We start from the raw sequence: 14,756 nt of genomic DNA, 5'->3' as shown, positions 1-14,756 counted from the left end.
AAAACCCTCTATACATATCTCCCCCCTTCTTTTAATCGAGTGGCCGCGCGACTCCCGGGTCCGGAGACCCCTCGAGCCACCGCGGATCCGGATCCGAGCAGCAGCGGTAGCCTGGCTGCTGGCACGGGGGCGGTACACAGTAATACCTCCTTCTGCCCCTCTAGTCTATATTTGATATCTCAGAGGACTGCTGCAGCCTGGTTCATTGAGTTTGCTTTTGGCCGTTGTGACTCTCTCACAACCTTAACAGGTGAGTGTGCTTAGCTTATTTCTACCCTGGTTTTGTTGAAGGATAAGACCCTATTGTGCCTTTTGTTTTCCAGTTTTTTTCCTCTTCGGCAAGGTAAGTGGAGCAGAGCAGGGTGCAGGTGGTCATCCTGCTTTCCAGTGCGCAACATTGTGATGAGGTCATCACTCTGCGAACTAACCACAGTGCTGCGGGTAACAGAGTGACAGAGGTGGCGGGGACGCGGACGGCAGCCAGAAGATAAGGGCTCTGTCAACTGAAGACGATCAGCAAGGGTGGTGGGGGGCCCACTGACCCCAACCCCTGCCTTGCTTCAGCTGGATTCACGTTGAAGGGCTCACAATCCAGCTGAAATGCATCTCGGCTCAGAGAGGATGCCATGCGATGTGGGAGGCGGGGAGGAGGAGTAAATTTTTTTTTATTTGTGCAGTAGACCAATATGCCAGGAAGGGGCCATATATACCAGGAGGACAACATATATACCAGGAAGGGGACAGAGCCTAGGAGGGGATATATATATATACCAGGATGGGGACAAATAAATCCAGATGGGGACATATATATTCCAGGAGGACGACATATATGCTAGGAAGGGCACAAATAAACCAGGCTGGGGACATATATACCAGGATGGGCTCAAGAGAGGGACATATATACCAGGAGGATATTATACAGAGGAGCAGTGTATGTGTGTGTGTATGAGGGCTATATACAGAGGGGCAGTATGTGTGGAGGATATATATATAAAGAGGGGCAGTGTGTATAGGAGGATATATATATATATATATATATATATATATATATATCAGGAGGGGCAGTGTGTATATATATATATATATATATATATTATATATTATACAGAAGAGCAGTGTAGGGGGATACTATACAGAAGAGCAATTTGCGGAGGGATATTATACAAAAGAGCAGTATGTGGTGGAATTTTATACAGGAGGAGCAGTGTGTGTGGGATATTATAGAGAGGGGCAGTGTGTTGGGATATCATACAGAGGATCAGTGTGTAGGGGGATAATATACAGAGGAGCAGTGTTTGTGGGGATTTTATAGATAGGAGCAGTGTGTTGGGGGGTTACTATACAAAGGAGCAGTTTGTGGGGGATATTATAGAGAGGAGCAGTGTGTGGAGGATGTTATACACAGGGGCAGTGTGTGTGAGGGGATGTTATACAGAGGAGTAGTGTGTGTGTGGGGGGGGATGATATACAGAGGAGTAGTGTGTGTGTGGGGAATGTTATACAGAAGAGCAGTGTGTGTGGGGGATGTTATACAGAGGAGCAGTGTGTGTAGGGGATGTCATACAGAGGCGGAGTGCGTGTGGGGACATTATACAGAGGAGCAGTGTGTGGAATGTTATACAGTGGAGTAGTGTGTGGGGGGATATTATGGGGCAGTGTGGGAGAGATATTATGGAGTGGGGTGGTGTAGGGAGTTTATTATTATTTTCTGAGAGAAATACTTCATTTTTGGAACAAGAACACTTATGGCCATGAGTGTGTGCGTGTGTGTGTGTGTGTGTTTGTGTGGTTATCTATATACAGTATATATATATATATATATATATATATATATATATATATATATATATATATATATATATATATATATATATATATATATATATATATATATATATATATATATATATATATATATATACACACACGAGCGTATATATATATATATATATATATATATATATATATATATATATATATATATATATATATATATATATATATATATATAGTGCCTTGTGAAATTATTCGGCCCCTTGAATTTTTCAACCTTCTCCCACATTTCAGGCTTCAAACATAAAGATAAAAAATGTAAATGTCCCAGGTTATTGTACCTTTTACACACAATCCCTTCCTATATTCCTGCTTCGTTCTGGGTCGGACTACAACGTCAATTTAGGTGCTTTGTATGGGCCTCTAAACACCCGAGAATCCGCTGGGAAACCCTAATCCGCCCGAAAGAGGCAGGCGGGACAGGTCTGCCGGATTGTCGCCGCTATTACTTAGCTGCCGCACACGCTCGTGTACTGGACTTAATCCATAACCATGCGTCGAAATTATGGGTTCGCATGGCGATTGATATGTGCCCGACTCTGGTTGGAGCCCTGCCGTGGCTACGCTCATCCCCTCCCCCAAATAGCCCAGACATATCCTACACAACAGCTAACACACTGAAAACCCTGAGTGGCCCCTATATGAAAAAAGTGTTGCTGGATGGAAACAGCCCTATGTTTCCCATTTCAGGAAACCCTAAGTTTGGCCCGGGATGTACCGCTCCGACATTTCTGGGTTGCCCCAAAACCCGCCCCCTACGACTATGCCACGTTGCTCCTAACGGGGTATTGCTACCAATCAACATGATCCTAGGTGACATTCCTCCCAATCCACGCCACGAATTTGAATACAATCAGCTCCAACACTTTTTTGCATCAATCCCTGAGAAAGGAACACTAATACGCCCCTTGTCAACATTTGAATCTCTTTGCCTTGCAAAATCTATTATTCCACACATGACCTCGGTCATTTACAAATTGCTCTTTGAAAAAGACCTCCTCTCACTTCCCCCATATTGCAAGGCTTGGGAATCAGAATTACAGAAAACCTTCACAAAAAAACAATGGGATAAATGTTTTTCCCTCTCACACAAATCAGTTATAGCTTCTAAATCACAAGAGACAAGTTATAAGATCATATCAAGGTGGTATAGGGTTCCAATCACATTAAATAAATGGTTTCCAGGGGTTCCGGATATATGCTGGCGTTGCGGAGTGGAGGTGGGAACTGTGATACCAATGTGATATGACTGAAAGAATGTGTGATTAGATAGGAATCATAAAAGATAGGAGTGATCCCAGATATTATTTGACCTATCAATAATTCAGTATCAAAGAGATGTCCTTTGGAAGGCCAATATGATGACCAAAGAATACATGTCTTGAAGCAGTTTCAAGATAATAAGGAAGTAACATTTACAGTTCCACTTACAGGAAACTTGTGGTTAGCTTAAAGACAGGTTGAAGGAAGCTTGCATATGAAATTTACGGCTCATTGCAATATTTCACTAACACTATGGTCAAACTGTGGTCGGTCAGTTGTCAACTGGCAGGATGTGCAGGAAATGTGCAGGAAGCTGCCGGTGCCCACAGCATTTTGTGGTCAAGTTACATGAACATGACTCAGCTGTCACATGCTGGTGACCATTTTAACACAACCTACAATGTTTTCCTATAAAAATACACCAGACTCGCTTAATGTTAGGGAAACCTTCCAGGACATTGAAGTGTACGTACGCACTGTTCCTGTGATGCAAGATGCCATGTTGATTCCTTATCATTAACTCGAGTTCCCTCCGATGTGAAAGGATTGCTACAACATAACGGTAATGTTGATGCATATTTCTGTTATTGTATAAGTTTCTATGACTATAGTTCTTATGCCTATGTACCATTGACTATATATATTCATGTGCTATTAAAATAAATAGTATCTTGCTATAAAGAATATTAGTATTCGTGCCTGATTAGGATATCAGTGAGCGCTTCGTAAGTACGGGCTTTCAGCCCCCTTTTTAGTAGAATTTAGCAAGACAGGAACGATGTCGCACATATGGTGGTCGTGCCCCACCCTGAGCGCCTTTTGGAAAGGAGTTCTCAGGACTATTCTGGAAGTGATGGGAATCTCAGTTCCGCCATCCCCAGAAGCAATCCTGCTATACATGTTCCCCATGTCCAAATCCAAGTATAAAAAATCATTGCTCAAACACCTACTGCAGGCTGCGAAAACAGTGATCCCCAGACACTGGAGATCGCTGGACCCCCCGTCCATGGAGGAGTGGTTTGCGGAGGTGGCTACAATTTACCGAATGGAGTCTCTGACCGCGTGCTCCCAACAAGAAAGAGATATAGTTGCCAAGACTTGGTTTCACTGGGAGGCATTCTTATCCTCTTCTCTATACCGGCAAATTTTGACATAAAGTGCAATGCCCTGAGTTTCTTCTTCTTCTCCTCATCTCCTCTTACTTTATAGTTTACTCCTCTTCTTTCCCTACTTCAAATGTTGTTCTTCTTTCTTTTAGGATTAAGAGTTCCCCATGTTGGGAGACCAAAGTTGATAACTCACCTGTATACATGCCTGAATATACAAAATATTTTTCTTTTTGTTTATGTCACTCCCTGATTTGGGGATTTGCTATCTCTAATAATTCTGGTGATACAGCATGTCAGAATGTTAACACTGTACTGAATCAAATTCCTACCAAATTGATATACCGATTCTCATTGCGTAAGTGACTAATCAAATCGCTTTAGTGTTTTTCTTTCTGTATTTCAATAATCTGAAAATCAATAAAAATCTATTGAATAAAAAAAAAAATGTAAATGTTATGGTGAAGAATCAACAACAAGTGGGACACAATTGCTTATTTTCAACTTTTATAAAAAATAATAAACTGAAAATTGGGGCATGCAATATTATTCGGCCTCTTTAAGTTAATACTGTGTAGCACCACCTTTTGCTGCGATTACAGCTGCAAGTCACTTGGGGTATCTCTCTATCAGTTTTGCGCATCAAGAGACTGAAATTCTTGCCCATTTTTCCTTTACAAACAGCTCAACCTGAGTGAGGTTGGATGGAGAGCATTTGTGAATAGCAATTTTCAGCTCTATCCACAGATTCTCGATTGGATTCAGGTCTAGACTTTGACTTTGCCTTTCTAACACCTGGATACATTTATTTGTGAACCATTCCATTGTAGATTTTGCTTTATGCTTTGGATCATTGTCTTGTTGAAAGAAAAATTTCCATCCCAGTCTCTGGTCTTTTGCAGACACCAACAGGTTTTCTTCAAGAATGGTCTTGTATTTGGCTCTATCCATCTTCCCATCAACTTTAACCATCTTCCCTGTCCCTGCTGAAGAAAAGCAGGCGCAAACCATGATGCTGCCACCACCATGTTTGACAGTGGGGATGGTGGGTTCAGGGTGATGAGCTGTGTTGCTTTTACGCCAAACATATCGTTTGGCATTGTGCCCAAAGAGTTCGATTTTGGTTTAATCTGACCAGAGCACCTTCTTCCAAATGTTAGGTGTGTCTCCCAGGGGGCTTGTGGCAAACGTTAAACAATAATTTTTATGGATATCTTTGAGAAATGGCTTTCTTCTTGCCACTCTTCCATAAAGGCCAGATTTGTGCAGTGTATGACTGATTGTTGTCCTATAGACAGACTCTCCCATCTCAGCTGTAGATCTCTGCAGTTCATCCAGAGTGATCATGGGCCTCTTGATTGCATCTCTGATCAGTCTTCTCCTTGTTTGAGATGAAAGTTTGAGGGACGACCGGGTCTTGGTAGATTTGCAGTGGCATGATACTCCTTCCATTTCAGTATAATCACTTGCACAGTGATTCTTGGGATGTTTAAAGTTGTGGAAATCTTTTTGTAACCAAATCTGGCTTTAAACTTCTCCACAACAGTATCACGGACCTGTCTGTTGTGTTCCTTGGTCTTCATGATGCTATCTGTGCTTTAAACAGAATACTGAGACTATCACAGAGCAGGTGTATTTATATGGAGACTTGATTACACACAGGTGGGTTATATTTATCATCATCATTCATTTAGGACAACATTGGATCACTCAGAGATCCTCAATGAACTTCTGGAGTGAGTTTGCTGCACTGAAAGTAAAGGGGCCGAATAATATTGCACGCCCCAATTTTCAGGTATTTATTTTTACAAAAGTTTAAAATAAGCAATAAATATCGTTCAACTTCACAATTGTGTCCCACTTGTTGATTCTTCACCATAACATTAAAATTTCTATCTTTATATTTGAAACATATATATATATATATATATATATATATATATATATATATATATATATATATATATATATATATATATATATATATATATATATATATATATATATATATATATATATATATATATATATATATACAGCTGTGGCAAAAATTAAGAGACCACTGCAAAATGTTCAGTTTTTCTGTTATTTCTCCTTATAGGTATATTTTTGAGTTAAATGTAAATTGTTCTTTTATTCTATAAACTACTCACAACATGTCTCCAAATTTCCAAGCAATAAATTTTGTATTTATTTTCTGAAAATGAGAAATTGTCAAAATAACAAAAAAATGCATTGCTTTTAGACCTCAAATAATGCAAAGAAAACAAGTTCATAATCATCTAGAAACAACAATACTAATGTTTTAACTCAGGAAGAGTTCAGAAATGAATATTTTGTGGAATAACCATGATTTTTAATCACAGCTTTCATGCGTCTTGGCATGCTTTCCACCAGTCTTTTACAGTCCTTTTGGGTGGCCTTATGCCACTTCTGGTGCAAAAATGTAAGCAGTTCTTCTTTGTTTGATGGCTTGTAACTATCCATCTTCCTTTTGATTTACATTACACAGATTTTCAATGGGGTTCAGGTCTGGAGACTGGGCTGGCCATGACAGAGTTTTGATGTGGTGGTCCTTCATCCACACATTGATTGACCTAGCTGTGTGGCATGGCGCATTGTCCTTTTCAGCTTTGCCCAACACCTGGTCATCTAATGGTTAGACGGAGACCTGGAGAGGATTACAAGCTACAGTGTGTTGCACCCAGTGTGAAATTTGGTGGAAGATCGGTGATGATCTGGGGATGCTTCAGCAAGGATGGAATTAGGCAGATTAAACTTTGCAAAGGACATATGAATCAAGCCGCATACAAGGTTATCCTGGAAAAACAGTTGCTTCCTTCTGCTCAAGCAATGTTCCCAAAACTCTGAGGACTGTTTTTTTCCAGCAGGTCAATGCGCCATGCCACACAGCTAGGTCAATCAATGTGTGGATGAAGGACTACTACATCAAAACCTTGTCATGGCCAGCCCAGTCTCCAGATCTGAACCCCATTGAAAATCCCTGGAATGTAATCAAGAGGAAGATGGATAGCCACAACTAGCTGTCAAACAAAGAAAAACTGCTTACATTTTTGCGCGAGGAGTGGCATAAGGTCACCCAAAAGCAGTGTGAAAGACTGGTTGAAAGCATGCCAAGACGCATGAAAGCTATGATTAAAATCATGGTTATTCCACAAAATATTGATTTCTGAACTCTTCCTGAGTTAAAACATTAATATTGTTGTTTCTAAATGATTATGAACTTTTTTTCTTTGCATTATTTGAGGTCTGAAAGCAATGCATTTTTTTGTTATTTTGACCATTTCTCATTTTCAGAAAATAAATACAAAATTTATTGCTTGGTGTCGTCTTCAAACTTTTGACTTGGACAGCTATTCAGAATATGATTAGTTATGCAGATTCTTGTCATGTCATTACATTGTTACTGTTTTTCTCCTGGTGGTGGAAAATTCTTTTTCTTCCTGTATACTACAAACTGCAACCTGTTCTCACATTACCTAATAGCTCAGTGTGTTATTAGGTTGATTCCCAAGTGAAAGCTCACTGTTTCAATTTAAAAAGCTGCCATGAAGAAGATTTCCCATGAAAACAGAAACAGCATCATCCAGTGGTCTCTCAGCCAAGAAATTAAATTGCCAAACTGTATCATGTTAGTGCCACTACAGTTAGATGGACTTAATTTTGTATTCTTCTATCTATTCAAAAGCCAAGAGGTGGACGTCCAGACAAAATATCAAAGTCAACAAGTATTCCCATCACAAGGTCTCTTAGTTCTGGCAGGAGAAGCACAGCACCGGAGGTGGCTTCTATGTTTCATAATAGTGAAATCAAAGACATTTGGGCAAGCACTGTACAATGCTCATTACACACGTCTGGAATTGTGGCCCAAAAATAGGTGAAGAAACCTCAACTTCAATATCATCATAAAAATCATCGGTTCGAATTTGCAAAAAGTGCAAATAGTGGACAGTAGAAGATTAGAAAGGGATGATATAGACTGATGAGACAAAATCAATACACTAGGCTCTGATGCCTGCAAATGGGTCTGGAAGAAACAAGGGATACTTGACCAGGATCGATGGTGATCTCAATGCTGAGCTATATGTGAGTATCCTCCAACACAAATTACTTCATACACTTGAGTCCTATGAGTAATAAAAGGATGATATAGTGTTTCAGCAGGACAATGACCCGAAGCATACGTTGAGATTACCGAAGAAATGATTCAATAATAATGAAGTACAAATAATAGATTTGCCCCCACAATTCCCAGACCTCAACCCAATCGAACACTTGTGGGTAGAATTGAAGAAAAAGCTGTATACACAACCCAAGTGAGTCGACCAGTATGTAGCAACATTGGGAATGTGTACAAGAAACCTGGGATCAGATTTTGGTCGAGATATGCTTTAATCTGATGGAGAGCATGCCTAAAAGGATTCAGGCAGTTGTGAAAGCCAAAGTTGGATTTATAAAATACTAACAAAATAATAAAAATTAAAATTTAGATTATTAGGAGAAAAACAATAACACTTCAGTGATATGACAAGGATCTGCATTTAATCATATGCTAAATATTTGGAAGTCAAATCTATGCATGAGACAGCCAAGATGATTGTCTATAAAATGAAGGTAGTTTTTACACAGAGATTTTTGTAGGCATCACTAACTGTCATGGCCACGTCAGGATCTGTGAACACTACAGATTCTGGCACTCTGCCTGCTAACTTCTCTGAGGTCTGGGATCAGCACAACGAAATGTGGGCATCAACCCACAGGCTTAGGCAGGCTAGCAAGAGTTAATCTCTGCTGTTCTGTTTGTTAGTCTCTTTGATCACATGGTGTGAGGGAGCCAATCATGTTTGCATCCCTCCAATTTATGCTGGCTGGACTATTTCATTAATGCTAGCTATAGTTAACCTATCCTGGTCTGGTGAGGTGTTGTGATCCAGACTTACTGATGGTTGTTGTGCATTATTGCTGTAAGCAATTGTGTTTACCCTTGTTGTTTTTTTGTTGCTACCTTCCTGCTCTTGCGTTTCTTCTTAGTATATTACTGTATGATCCTGGGAGTTTGCCGTGTGTCTTGAGTTTTGGTGTTCCCCTGTCTGTCTTAATCTGTGTTACTATCACAACTATACTATTCCCTGTGTGGAGGCAGGTAACAGATTGAATCTCGCCAGGAAAAGATCCAAGCTATCTCAACCATTAGAGATAACCCTGAGGTTAGGGATAGAATATGTGTCACGATTCCTCTGTGCAGAGCATCCTCACACTAGGACATGCTGTGCTGTGGTTTCCTGGGTTACTGAGCTGGCAGGTTGATTCACTGCGCAGGATTCCATGGTTGTTCTAGAGAGGTGTTGCTTGCTCGGGTGTTTCATCTTGCTGGTAATTACTTTGCTTTTTTACTAAGCATGCTCCCCCAGAACCTTGCCAGTCATACATTCTGGTTCTGTTGTTGTGCTATTGGCCTGTGTTTCTGCTAGTGTTCTGATCTTGTTTCTTGACCCAAGACTATTGTTTTGACTCCACCCTGCCCGCTCCCTGTTCCTGTCGTGACCTCCTGGCTTTAGATCTCGTACCATTACTGACCACATCTCAGTTTACTCCCTGAATCCATGAATCCATACGTGTCCTCCTGTTAACAGATCCCGGCTTTTCTGACTACTCTTCTGTTTGTACAACCCGTAAATAGTGACTGCATTACATTATGTTCCCCTAGCATGAGGGACAGTATAGGAGCTCCTTGTCCCTTGTTATCCTACAGTCATACCATGACAGTAGTCTCACTTTCGAAGCTGTAGCGGATGGTGAGATATGGAGCATGGAAATCAAAAGTTCAAAACATTGTTACTGTTTTGCTTGTCAGTGTATTTCACCTACTATTCATCTTTTATTGGATACTTTGATAAACTACTGATTTTCATTAGATATATTTTATTTCTTACATAACAAATGTATATCTATATAAATTTCTGTTTCACATATTTAATTTCTTATCATCTTACCTTCAAAGCTTTTTTTTTTTTTTTTCTTCAGTCTTCCAGTCAGAATTTCAGCTCAAAGCGCTCATCATTGGAACAAATCCTTATTGTGACGATTCTCTGTGCAGAGCATCTCACAGACTAGGAGATGCTCTGCAGTGTATACTGAACTGGCAGCTTGGTTACTACACAGGCGTCCAGGTCGGTTCTGGGAGTTGTTAGTTACTCAGATGTGCCACCTTCCAGTTAATTACTTAGGCTGCTTTGACACATCAGTTTTTTGCAATCAGGCACAATCATTGCTTTGCAGAAAAAACGCATTCATGTTCTTTTGCCACTGGGTGCGGTTTTTCCTCATAGACTTTTATTAGCGCCGGATTGTGCCGCATGTACTCGCGTTTGATCCGGTTTTTGCCGGTTGCGGCAAAAATCATTAGTACGGCGGCCGCACAGGACGCAGAGAGGAACGTTTTTTGCCAGCGGCAAAAAACTGCATAGCGCCGCATGCGGAGCTGTGCAGCATGGTGCATAATGAAAGTCTATGCGCGCCGAATCCGGTGGCATGCATCAAACGCTGGAAGCATGTACCGGATTCGGTTTTTACTTCTGAGCATGCCCAGAAGTGATATAAATTCATTGCTTGTCAGAAAATCACTCTCTCTCTCTCTCACTCTCACTCTCACTCACTCACTCACTCACTCACCGATCACGAGCGCGGCGCTGTACGGCTGTCACACTGCTGGCGGCTTCTCCTGATTTGAAAATGCCGGCCGCCCATTAGTCAATCTTGTATTCACTGCTTCCCCCGCCCACCGGCACCTACGATTAGTTGCAGGCAGACACGCCCCCATGCTGAGTGACAGCTGTCTCACTGCAACCAATCACAGCCACTGGTGGGCGGGTCAATTTCTGCAGTAAAAAAAATAAATAAATAATTAATTAAAATAACCGGCGTGCGGTCCCCCCCAATTTTGATACCAGCCAAGATAAAGCCACACGGCTGAAGGCTGGTATTCTCAGGATGGGGAGCCCCCCAGCCTAAAAATATCAGCCAGCAGCGGCCCGGAATTGCCGCATCCATTAGATGCGACAGTCCCGGGACTCTACCCGGCTCATCCTGAATTGCCCTGGTGCGGTGGCAATCAGGGTAATAAGGGGTTAATCATGGCAGGCATCTATGAGACACCCCCAATGATTAACCTGTAAGTGAAAGTAAATAAACACATACACCCAAAAAATACTTTATTTGGAATAAAAGACAAAAAAACACCCTCTTTCACCATTTTATTAAAATCCCCAAATACCCCTGCAGGTCCGATGTAATCCACAGAGGTCCCACGACGCTTTCAGCTCTGCTACATGAAGCTGACAGGAGCGGCAGTAGAACACTCTATCAGCTCCACGCAGCAACTGAAGTGAATCGCGCTGTCAGCAGTGATGTCACTGAGGTAGTGCCGGGGTGTGTGCGGTGATGATGCGTGCGGTAGTGCCTGTATGTGCGGTGATGATGCGTGCGGTAGTGCCTGCATGTGTGGTGATGATGCGTGCGGTAGTGCATGCATGTGGGGTGATGGTGCGTGCGGTAGTGCCTGCGTGTGTGGTGATGATGCGTGCGGTAGTGCCTACGTGTGCGGTGATGATACGTGCGGTAGTGCAGGGGTGTGCGAAGATGATGCGTGCGGCAGTACCTACGTGTGCGGTGATGATGCGTGCGGTAGTGCCTGCGTATGCGGTGATGATGAGTGTGGTAGTGCAGGGGTGTGCGGAGATGATGCGTGCGGTAGTGCCTGCGTGTGTGGTGATGATGCCTGTGGTAGAGCAGGGGTGTACGGAGATGATTCGTGCGGTGATGACGGGGGCGATATTGCCGGTGTTTGTGCAGAGATGATGGTGGCGATAGTGCCGGTGTTTGTGCAGTGATGATGGGGTCTCTCTCTCTCTCTCAGCATAAAAAAACAAAAGAAAACGGATCCGTTTTTTTACCGGATCCATCGCATCAGTTTTTACACAATCGGAGACAGATCCGTTGCATCAGGCACAAACCGGATTGTGCCTGATAGCAAAAAACTGATGTGTGAAAGCAGCCTTAGGCGGGCTTTGCACATTGCGACATCGCAAGTCGATGCTGCGATGTTGCACGCGATAGTCCCTGCCCCCGTCGCAGGTACGATATCTTGTGATAGCTGCCGTAGCGAACATTATCGCTACGCCAGCTTCACATGCACTCACCTGCCCTGCGACCGTCGCTCTGGCCGGCGACTCGCCTCCTTCCTAAGGGGGCGGGTCATGCGGCGTCACAGCGACATCACACGGCAGGCGGCCAATGGCGGCGGAGTGGCGGAGATGAGCAGGATGTAAACATCCTGCCCACCTCCTTCCTTCCGTATAGCCGCTGGCGGCAGGTAAGGAGATGTTCCTCGTTCCTGCGGCTTCACACACAGCGATGTGTGTTGCCGCAGGAACGAGGAACTACATCGTACCTGTCGCGGCACCGGCATTATGCAAATGTCGGAGCCTGCACCGATGATACGATAACGACGCTTTTGCGCTTGTTCATCGTATAATCTAGGATTTACACACTACGACATCGCAAGTGATGCCGGATGTGCGCCACTTTCGATTTCACCCCACCGACATCGCACCTGCGATGCCGTAGTGTGCAAAGCCGCCCTTAGGCTTCTTTACTGAGCATGCTCCCCCAGAACTCTGCCATTTGTATTATCTGGCTCTGCTGTGCTGCTGTAGCTTGTGTGTTTGCTTGTATTTTGAACTTGGTATTCTGAGCCTGGACTGTAATTGTACTTCTCTCTGCCCGCCCTCTTTTCCTGTTGTGTTTTCCTGCCTTTGACCCGAACCGTTACTTCACCACATCTCTGCTTGGTCCCTTTATCTACTATGTGCTCTCCTGGTATTTTGACCCTTGGATTGTGACCTGACTATGCCCCTGATTAGCCCTTATGATTATATATGACCTCCTGTTACCCTTTCGCCCATGTGACCCCGTACGGTAGTGACTAGCGTTACACTTATCATAGGTAGGAATAGACTTTCCAGAATTACATATATTTTCTGAGGATGATGAGCGAATGTTGCATGTAATATTGTGTTGGTGGAAGTTGTCTTTCTAAATACAGTTGAAACCAGAGGTTTACATATACTATCTAAAAAGACACATCTACATGTTTTTCTCACTATCTAACATGAAATCAGAATAAACCTTTCCCGTTCAATTAGGATTACCAAAATGTTTATATTTGTCAAATGCCAAATAATGAGAGAGAATGTTTTAAGGCATTTTTATATTATTTTGTGCAAAGTCAAAAGTTTATATACATTTCATTAGTATTTAGTACCATTGCGTATGACTTAGATCAAACGTTTTTGGTAGCCTTCCACAAGCTTTTCACAACAGTTGGTAGGAATTTTGTGCCCATTCCTCCTGACAGAACTGGTGTAACTGAGCCATGTTTGTAGGTCGACTTGCTGGCACTTGTCTTTTCACCTTTGCCCATAAGTTTTCAATAGGATTGAGATCAGGGCTTTGTGATGGCCATTCCAAAACATTGACTTTGTTATTCTTAAGCCACTTTGTAACCAGTTTGACAGTATGCTTCGGGTTATTGTCCATTTGGAAGACCCATTTCCACCCAAGCTTTAAGTTCCTAGCTGATGTCATGAGATGTTGCTTCTGTATTGCCACATAATCTTCTTTCCTCATGATGCCACCTATTTTGTGAAGTGCACCAATCCCCACTACAGCAAAACAACCCCACAACATGATGCTGACACCCCCGTGTTTCACAGTTGGGATGGTGTTCTTAAGCTTCAAAGCTTCTCCCTATTTCCTCCAAACAAAATGATGGTTATTATGGCCAAACAGTTCAATTTTAGTTTTGTCAGACCACAGGACATATCTCCAAAAATTAAGGTCTTTGTCCCTTTGTGCATTTGCAAACATTAATTGGGCTTTTTTATGTTTCTTTTGGCATCATAGCTTCTTCCTGGTAGAGTGACCTTTCAGCCAATGTTGCTACGGTATTCACTGTGGATAATGACACGATCATACCAGTTTCCGCCAGCATCTTTGCCTTTTTCTTGGGTTGATATGCACATTTCTGACCAAAGCACACTGTCACGTTCGTCTCCCTATTTTTAGAGACTAGTGACAGGTTTTTGAGTGGAGCCACTCTTTACCATCTAGACTCCTCATTTAAATGAAGTTTACTTTCTGGTGGTGCTTTATGAGTTAATGTCAGTTTGCTTACCAGCAGCTCAAAGCAATGCAGGTCAGCTGTAGCTGCTTTGAGCCCACACCCCTGTAGGTTTAAATAGTGAGGTTTTCCCAGCAGTCCTTGCTGTTGATAGAATTCATTGTACTCTGGCAATCTTGGTGGAAGGAGCTACTGGTGAATTGTCCTTTGCGCATCCAACTTCTACTTTTAAAGCCATGAATTTTGGTGTTCGTACCCTTCTTTTTAACTCCCTGTCTGTTCTTCCTTTCCTTCTTGTTTATTAGTGCAGTGGTGGGACTAGTGTCTTCCGCCGGCCATCTCACTAGCCAAGG

This window comes from Anomaloglossus baeobatrachus, chromosome 3 (assembly GCF_048569485.1).
Source record: "Anomaloglossus baeobatrachus isolate aAnoBae1 chromosome 3, aAnoBae1.hap1, whole genome shotgun sequence".
Lineage (NCBI taxonomy): Eukaryota > Metazoa > Chordata > Amphibia > Anura > Aromobatidae > Anomaloglossus > Anomaloglossus baeobatrachus.
Note: the sequence above shows the minus strand (reverse complement) of the source record.